Consider the following 10,438-nt stretch of genomic DNA (forward strand, 5'->3'; position numbering starts at 1 on the left):
CAAGTGAATATTTTCCATCTAAAAATTTATGTCCATCAGTTCTGGGAGATTTTCTAATTTACCATCATCACCATCATTACTTTTGATGCTCTCTTTGATGCATTTTTCCATTCTCTTTTTTTTAACTCCACTAATCACACATATTGGATCTTATGTAACAGATCTCTAATTTTATATCTTTTAAATTTATCTTTTTTCTTTTTACCCAAATTTCTGGAAGGTTTTTGTAATTATCTTTTGAAACTTCTATTGTATTATTAATTATGTACACCATGATTTCATTTCTAACAACTTTGCCTTGTTCTCAGATTGATTAAATTTGTTTCATTGAGAAATTTCTTATATTGTTGCATTATAGTGTATGGTTATGATCTACATATGTAGACAGACCATATATATTCAAATCCCAAGTCTACCACTTACTGGTTGCATAAAGTCTGACAAATTTCCACATCTGTAAAATGGTCTAAAACTGTCATCATAGGATTTTTGTGATTCAACGAGTGCTTAAAATTGCACTTAACCCAAAGCAAGAGCCCCCATAAGCATTTGTCACTCTGGTATCTTTCTGAGGTTAATTATAGGATTGACTGTTTTTTCTACTTTTATTGTCTTTCCTTTCTCTGAGAGCCCTTTATTTAATTGTCCATCCTAGGTGTTCAAAGATTTCCTCAAATGTCTGCTGATCCCTGTTTGTCTGCTCATAGTTAAGGATGAATCACTAAAAAATTGACAGGAAGTTGTGTCTGTATGCATCAAACTGTTTGGCTCACAGGGTTCATTGAAGGATGTGCAGATATTGAATCTATCTTTTGTTGGAGGATGTTAAAATTACACTACATGGATATAATTTTATCACAAGTTGGCCAGGTTCTCCAGAGAATTCCGGTCACACCAAAAGGTCTTGGAGTTTAACACTTGATGCTTTCTTCCATGCTGCTTGAATCCAACCATATCAACTCATGAGGACCTAACCTTGTTGACCAGACCCTTAAAGGGCCAGACCCTTTAGGTGAAAACAAGATAATTAAACTTAAAATTTCCTTGTGGAATTCATGAGATTATTGAACAACCAAGTTTCAAGAATCAGCTAGTTTTTGTAAGCCACTTATAAGGGTTTGAAAGCCACCAGGAGATAGCCTTTCTCATCTCTGATGTTCTACATGTCATCATCATTTTTAGTTTGTTTCACAGAGACTTGAACATGTGTCATCCCACAGTTCATGAATTTTCCATGTTAAGTGTCCCACTAGCAGTAAAAACTGATAGTTTCATTCTAAAATAATCCCTGAGAGGAGTTTTACTTGGTTCAGCCTAAATGACGTATCTAACCTGAGCCAAAAAACTAGAGCTATGGGGGGAGGGGGCAGTAAGACTGTCATCTCCCAAGAGAGCCTTTCAATGGGATAGTTATGGCAATTTTACAGAAACAAGGCTGTTGGCTCTTATGTAGGAAAATGCTATCATCTCAGGCTGTTGGCTACTTCTCAGGCTGTTGGCTACTTCTTTTAGCATTCTTAAAAGTAAGGTAAAGAGAAACAAGTTGACTCATTTGGAAATTGACAGGGGTAAAAAGAACAAATGATGTATCTTTGTTGATGAAATCAGTTCTCCATGAACTCAGTAACCTAAAGCCTTATGAAAGTAGTGGATGGTATTGGCAAAGCAATAGCTTAGATGTTCACCACAAACTCACCTTGAGATATAGAACAAAATTTTCACTTACTTCAAAACACATGAAACACTATGTTCCTTATATACAATAACTTAAAGCATAGCTATAAGGGCAAAGGGAACACATTTTTTAATTGTCATTTCGAACTCTTCATTCTGAGATAACCAGCTTATAACAACGTGACTGATAGCTCACTTTAAGAAAAGAAATCTGACAGCACTTGGTGATTGACGCTTCCAATAAGAAAGCTCTCTTGCAGTATTGACAACTTGAATTATGAGCAAGAGAATTAGAATATTGAAGACAGTTTTAATATAATAGGCCTCAATAAATATTTTGAACATTAGAGATAATGAAATGTCCAAGCTGGAATTAGAATCACTTTGAAGTCTGATAGATAGCCACCAAATAAGGCTCCAAAGTCATTTTTGATTATTTATACATACATGCGCGTGCACACATACACATATGAGATCAAGGTCTAACAAAATTAAATTGGAAGGGAATATTGGCATCATTTTGGTTCATCATGTGCATTTATCAGAACTACCTATTGCCTTTCAAAGGACTTGACACAAACTTGAACTTGACATAAAATTGAACTCTTCATTTGGCTTGCTGTCACTCAGTGACTTCTACATTCTGGTTGTATAAAAATATAAGAGTTACATTTTACACTTGAAAGCTTATTTTAATTAAAATCTCAAGACTGAATTATATTTGCCTGCAATCTGAATATAAACGGCGATTGAATTATTTACCTTGTGTGTTTGTGCAGATACCATAGAGCTGATTTATTTCTGGTAATGATATTCAATCATAGATTAGCACTCTGAATATTCAAAATTTAAAACACATTAAGTAATTATTGAAAATCTCCTGAGAACTAATACTGATTCTAAAAAGCAAGGCACTTTGTCTTTAGTATATGCAGACTTTAAAAACATTAACATAGAATAGTCAGAAGAATCTCCTACTGTTATAATTTCTTCTGCTTCAAAATTTCAGAAACTCTGACCCAAATTTAGAGAGTGCTTGATGATTTCAGATATCTCATGTATGTATGAAGTATGATAGGTAGTTGCAGATTTAAGTACTTTATTTTAGAACACCTCTTTTGATATACTCTCTTTAGTGTGATGCATTAGTATTCTCTTTTTAAGAATACATGCATATTTATAGTTTGGATTATATACTGGTCTAATATAAATGGAGATGATACAGTCATTAGGATCTTATTCATTTCAACTCATATTAAAATCACTGAGATTTAAAACATTAACAGGTGAAATGAATGTGGATGGGAGAATAGAAACACATGAGGATGAGCTTTTATGATGCAGCTTAAATTTAGTACTTTACAATACCCAGGGAATGGAAGGAGAGATTAAAAGATGCTATGAGCTAGGAGAACTGTACTTTGACTTCTTGAGTAGGATATGAGGAATGTCAAAGCTGAGAGACTTCAAATGAAATGACAATACACCATATCATAGAGGGAGAACTAAAAAAATGGTTTGGGGCCTCCCTGGTGGCACAAGGAGTTAAGCACCGCACTATAAAGCTATCCTCAGCCTCAGCAGCATGAGCTCGATCCCCGGCCAGGGAGCAACCCAAATGGTGTAGCAGACTCTCCTGACTTGTCTGCTGCTCTCCTCAGCAGTGTATTTCAGTTGATCTGCTTGTTCTGTTCCCCACTCTGTCTCTGGTGAATCTTCTCATCCCCCTCAACTCTGGCCTATACTCCAGTTCTTGTATGCATAAATAAATACATCTTAAAAAAAAAGAATTTGCACAATAGAACTAAATGTTCTCTATCAAATTTTCTAAACCAAGGCTTCCATGGTGGTTGAACGATAACAGTTAAATGATGGCTTCCTAGACTGTGTTCAATTTTAAAGTATCGATGATATGCCAAAAGGAAGTATTTTCTACTTAGTACTTTCTTTGTATAAAACAACATTCCAACAGCACAGTTTAACAAAAATCTTACAGAAACAATGAAAAATTAAAACACAAAAATACATTAACATTTATAAGGTATATATATATACATCCATCTTTTTTCTGCCTATCTAGCCATATAAACTTTTTTTTTTTTTTCTTATCAGAATCAGTCAGTCTTGGACTGAAATTTCAAACCTGATTGTTAGATTTGTATGTCCAGCAAAGTTTTATGCTAACTTTCACTTTATTTGTGAAATCAGCATAATGATTTTACTTTTATAAGAAGTGCTATTTTTAAGACCAAATCAGATGAAATTCTATGTTAAACATGAAAATCATTAAGTACAATGTTTTGGTTCATTGGAAGAATGGAAGGAATGTAAGATCTCCCTTTTCCACTTTAACACAAATGTTTTTATTATTGCATGTATTTGATGTGAACTCTACTTTCTTCATATTAGGGTGAGCACATAACTTATTTTCCAGAAGAGGCCATTTTAAGAGTGAAAGTTGGTGCTATTCATTCAGGAGAAGCTGTGTAAGATCCAACTGGAACCATGGTTACCTTTCTCATACCCTTTCCTGTTGGTTCAAGTTATCCGATCAGGCAGTTATTTAGGGATTAACAAATCACAGGCCCATATTTATCTGGAATTTTTTTTGTAACATATTTTTTCATTCTTTGCCTCTTTGTGTTCTCCTTCCTGGCTTTCATAGTCATCTGCTTAATAATCTCTGGAGAAGAGTTACAATTCTCTTTGAGTCTACATCGACAAGTCTGAACACTCAGGGAATTTGAGTGAGACTGGAGAAAAGTCCAAAAACATGCCGATACTTAGCACATATCTCAGATGGGTCTTCTGTCTGCCCAACAGTCCAACTGCATTTCCCTTTTCATTTTACTCTTCTGCTCTCTGAGGGACTATTTCATACATTCTCTTTGAATATATATCCAACTTTTACTTTTTGTTTCATTCTCTATGATATGATTTTCATCATCAAAAATCATATTCATTTTTTTTCCTTGACCCTTTCTTCATGCTAAGTTACTGTTTTATGTGGAACCACTTCATGGAGTGTGATAATCAAAGACCAAACTCTCTGATCTGTGATCTTTGAATAAGAATGACATTTTTAAGTTGCACACAAATGTTTTCTAATATAGTTATGACTGAATAGGAATTTACCATTAGCTTTTTTCTTAGCTGAATTTCGAAGGCCAACAAACAACATAAGAGAAATCACAAGATCATGAGTTTTGGTATTGACCATCTTGGGTTCAAAACTAGCTTTGTCATTTATATCTACAATAAGGAACAAATTTTTAACTTCCTGGCATCTCAGCTAACACAGTGTAAGACTTGAGTGCTATTTGCATGAGCAATGATGCATATGAAACACTTGGCAGGATCTGGTTGATAGTATATAAAATAACTAACATTGTTACTCTAGTTGTAATTCTTTTTTTTTTTTTTTAAAGATTTATTTATTTATTTATACAAGCACTGGGTACAGTCAGAAGTGCGGGAGGGTGAGAGAATTCACCAGAGCCGGAGTGGGGAACAGAACAGGCGGAAGGACCGAAGTACACTGCTGAGGGGAGCAGCAGGCGGCAGGAGAGGTCTGCGCGCCATGTGGGACCCTCGCCCAGCGGCCGGGGATCGAACCGGCGCTGCAGAGGCTGCGGGCAGCTTCGCAGGCCAGCGCTCAACCACTGCGCCACCAGGGGAGGCCCTCTAGTTGTAATTCTTGAAGGTTTTAATTTACAACCATAACTTCCATATAAATATAGGCTTTATTAGATATTAACATATTTTTTAAGTTAGCCTTCTTTCTCTTTTTTTTTTAAAAATGCGTAATTATCTAAGAAATTATGTTTCTCCACCTTAATTCCTGGAATTAACTCTTTATTTAAAAATAAATCAATGTGCAGAAAGGATCATATTTTTATGTTTGAAAACATGACTTTTTAAGATAAAAGTCAAGACTTGTCAATCTAGACAGATGGAAGAAGCATAAGCAGGGGCCTCCCCGGTGGTGCAGCGGTTGAGCACTGGATTGCAAAGCTGCCCGCAGCCTCTGCAGCGCCGGTATGATCCACGGCCCCAGGCGAGGGTCCCATTTGGTGTGCAGACCTCTCCTGCCACCAGCTGTTCCCCTCAGCAGTGTACTTTGTCAGTCTGCCTGCTCTGCTCTCCCCTCTGGCTCTGGTGAATTCTCTCACCCTCCTGCACTTCTGATTATACCCAGTGCTTGTATAAACAAATAAATCTTAAAAAAAAAAAAAAGAAGCATAAGCGTGGAGGTAAGGTAGATCATGTGACTTGACAAGATTAGATCCCAAGTTGTCTTAAGATATAGTGTGACATGTGGCTGTAAGGTGGTTGGTCAGCTCTTACTGAACTTGTCAGTTGTTTTAGTGGTAGGAACTTGTCTCTGAAGAATATGGCCAAGAATTGAAAGGTTTTGTAATTGGGGATGGCATAATCACATGGTTAAGATAAGTACTATGACAACAATGGAGAAACAGAGGATGGGGAAATCAGCTAAGTATTTGTCCAAGAAAGGGAAGCTATTGTGTATAATGTGGTATGCCACCTACATTACTCCTTCAGGGCCTCAGCTCCTGTATAGCCCATCTCCAGTGACTAGTCTCCACATGGTGGTCAGCCCCCTTTCTCCTATCTGGAAGAGTTCCTAAGAACTCATCTTTGGAGCTCCTTGTGGGTTATCCTGAGACCTCCATAATATCTACATAACAGTTCCATTTCTGCTGTCCAACTCTACGCCCCTCACTTCCTTTCAGATGCTGTTCTCAGTGCATTCCTTAATAAACTTCCAGTACAGAAACTTATACTTCAGAATCTGTTGTCAGGCAACACAACCAAGATAGAAAAGGAGCACAAAGTTTAAAGTAAGAAATGAGGAGGTATAAACCAAAGGACTGTAAATAAGAGGATAATTCCATAAATATTGAAGAGGTAGAATCAGTATAACTTGGTATTTGATTGATTGATTTTGTGTGTGTGTGTGTGTGTGTTGGGTGAGGGAGTTGGCAGTGAAGAAAACAATAAAGTCTAGGATCACTTCCTACTTTATGGTGTAGGCAACTGAGTATTCCTCCTTCTCTAGGTATATGTGGTGTCTGAGCATTCTCCTAGATTGTGTTTTTTTCCTAGTCTGTCTGTCTGTTTGGGTGTTAGGTTGTTAGGGTTGGGAGTGGGATTGCCTCTTATTCTTTGGAGTTTGAAGTTTGGGGAGGAGGGTGTAGGGGTGGGGTAACATTATCTAGGACCAAAGTCAGAATGAAACCAAATAGTTATTCAGTTATCCAGTTGGAGAAGATGGTCTTAGAATGAGGGTCACACTTAGATGCTGAAGAAGGTCCTTGAGACAGTAGTCAATAGAGACAGTAACTTTTTGCTCCTTCTCTGTGGAGAAGGAGCTTTGAAGGCAAATGAACTTAATAGGTATATGAAGGTATATGGACTTTGATTGAAGAAACACAAAGGAGGAGGCCTGGATGAAGATGAGGAAGAGTTTCTTACTCATCTTCTACCCTCAGATCTTTAGGGAGGTATAGGTTGAAACGTGGACAAAATTACCAATACCTCTGGAAGAAAGTGCTGACCTTTTGGTCTCTGAAAGGATACAGCTTCTTGAAGATGCTGTCTGCTTTCTCCCTCCCCACCTCCCTTTTCCTCCTTTTCTTTAACTTCCTCCTTCTAAAAATATTCTATTTGTTGTCACAAGAGGGGTTTGCTCTGTTCCTTTGGTTTAGTCTTATGAATTGAAGATAAGAACACTTCAGATTTTGAACTGATCATAAATGATACTTCTCTGTATTTTTTGTTTGCTGATTCTGAAAGCAAAAGGGTGACTGGCTGTATTTTCTGGGACCACAGTGTGCACCAACAGGGGTCATAAGTGATTTTCTTCTTTGTTTTCCTAGGTGACATAGTCAACTCACTATTAGCTGATAAGATATTCTAAGCTAATAAGAACAACCCCTGAGGCTCCTTCTTCTGATGTTTTGCCAGAACTAAAGGTAAGTCAGTCAGCAATATTGCTAAAGGCCTTCGATGAGCAAGACAATGTGATTAATTCATGAAATCAAATAAAAAAGTCATTTAGAAGGAACTTGCTAAAATAATTCTCTGCCACATCTTGAAAGATACACATATATGGAAAAAAATACTTCCTAATTTAATTTAATAGCTACTCCCCAATGTGCTGCAAAAACCAAATTGGAAATCTATGAAAGTTACCTCAGGCCATTGTGGTCAATAAAAGGACACTTGTAGGATACTGAAAAGGGGTGATCATCTGTCACCTAAGTATCTGTGGAAGAAGTGAAATGGGTCAGATTTTCATATGCGAATCAACATAAAATTTACTATCTCTTGGGTTTGATGTGTGTCACAGGACTTAAAAATGCAAGCTAATTTGCCTAACTCACACATTGTGAAAGAAAGCAAACACGTAGAAATACTGCATTAGATACTGCTACTTAAAAACTCCAGTGTGCCTCATTTTCAAAAGTACCTGCTGAGATTCTTTTGAAGTGTGATTATTATTCTTCATTTGAAAATGCTCTTAAGTTTTCATGCATTTGTAAAATGATTTATCAGCCTTGTCTATGGGTTGTTCCAGATGTTGCTTTCCAGGCTGTAATTTTTATGAGCCTATGTTATAGGTCAAAGAGCTGGGAGTCAGGGTGAATAGTTATAGCCTCAAGTCTGGAGAGGTGACACTTAATCATTTAGGGGTCAGAACAGCAATGAAATGACCACTTGAAAGTTTTACATTTTGATGAGAGTTTGAGATATAAATATAGATGGCAACAGGTCCAGGTCACTTATGAACTGAGAATATTGCCTTAAGAGTCTTTCATCTTTCCTTACCATAAAAAAAATTAAGCCCAAATCCAAGGGGGGTGGTAAGTAATATCTTGTGGTCAAACTTTAACTCAAGTCTCCAGTGTGTTTATTTACTTCCAGGCTGGTCCTTAGAAGTTGTCTTCTAGGAGGCTACAATGCCTGGGTAAAGTGAGCCCTGTCTAAGTCTATGTAGCAGGAATAACATTGACTACTAGAGTCACTCTGAATTCATTCATTCATTCATTCATTCACACACTCGATCATTCCTCCAGGCAGCATTGACAGAGCACTTATGGGTCCCGGGGCTTGTAAAGATGCCTAGGACCTAGCACCTGCTCTTTGGTAGCCAACAATTCCCTCATAAAAAGAAGAGAGAGTGACTGGGACCCCAACAAAGGTCAAGACTAAGTTTCAGGAAAGCCCTAAAGAGAGACAACAGGACTTTGAAAAGATCATTGGTATAGTGGGATTGCACTTTTTCTAAAAGATGCAGGGTAGGGTAGAGGTTACATTATGGGTTTTAGAGTCAGATAGAACTGAATTTGAATTCTGATTTAGTAACTTCTGATATCCATGACCCTCACTCAGCTTTTGTAATCCTTTGTTCCTATGGGCATGGTGATGGCTCCGTTGGGTTCTTGTGGGACTTGATAATGCTCCACCCAAGGACTTTAAAGCTTGGCACATAAGAAGTGATTATATTCTTTTTATTGTTTTTATCTAAGACTGCTCTTTCATAGTTTGGGCTTTTTCATGGGACAGAGAATTGTATTCATGGGGCCTTCCCCTGCCGGTGGTGTGATATGTTTGCCTGTAGTAGATCATGGGAGTTCATTGTGAAGTTTTCAGGTCGTTTGTTAAACACAACTATCTTTGAATAAGCCATGGAGTATTTACACTATGAAAATCAGCAAATACCTCACATCAGAGCTTCTCTGTGCTCAAGTGATTTACTAGCACATTATTTAGAGTGACTGTCAATCCTTGTAGACCTATGGGACTCTTGGGGGTGGGTGTGCACAAGTTAGAGAGGCGGGGTAGGGTGGGCAGAAAGCCTCTACATAATTCAGATTTTAAAGTCCTTTCCTGAGGGAACATAACCAGGGTCAAAGGTGATGTCAGAATGAGAAGAAAAATGTGGGAAAATAAACCCTCTCTTCATTTAAACATTTTATCTAAGGCCTTGAAAGCACTATTAAAATGTCATATTTATTGGTGCATTCTGGAGCTGAAAATCACAGCCCCAGAACAGACCAAATGTTTGTTCCTTGATAGCAGCTGTTTTTAATATAATTGGAAGACATGGCACACACATGTAGTAATGATATTTATATACACTCCTTTGTTGGCCAGATCCCTGTGGTGAATAGGAGCTCTCAGGGTGCCTGAGTAACAACCTGGTCAACTTCTTTCTTGCTTGTTTTCTGAACTGTAACAGGAGGATTTTTACTGATTAAGAAGCATTTAAAAATCCAGCCCAGTCTTGACTATGGACAAAGTATTTCTTAGGTCTTACATGGTTGCTGCTGCGTGAATGCAATCTCGTTCTTTATCTCTTTGCCTTCATTAGAGCTGGGGAATAACTGGGCAGTGACCTTATTTATTTTATTACTTGAAGTAGGAATTCTGGATTTAAGTTCCCTCAATTCCAGGCTATATTTAATCTTTTAAAATTTCTCTTTAGATTCAGTTACGAGGGGACTCCCTGGTGGCGCAATGGGTTGAGCACAGCACTGTGAAGCTGTCTGCAGCCTCTCCAGCATGGGTTCAATTCCCGGCCAGCCAGGGACATTTCCATATGGCACCGCAAACCTCTCTTGCCCGCTGCTCCCCTCAGCAGTGCTTTCGGTCTGTCTGCCTGTTCTACTCCCCACTCTGTCTCTGGTGAATACTCTCACCCTCCCACGCCTCTGGCCTGTACCCCAGCTATTGTATA

Source organism: Talpa occidentalis, unplaced genomic scaffold (assembly GCF_014898055.3).
Source record: "Talpa occidentalis isolate TD23 unplaced genomic scaffold, MPIMG_talOcc4v2.1 talOcc4.2, whole genome shotgun sequence".
In the NCBI taxonomy this organism is placed as follows: domain Eukaryota; kingdom Metazoa; phylum Chordata; class Mammalia; order Eulipotyphla; family Talpidae; genus Talpa; species Talpa occidentalis.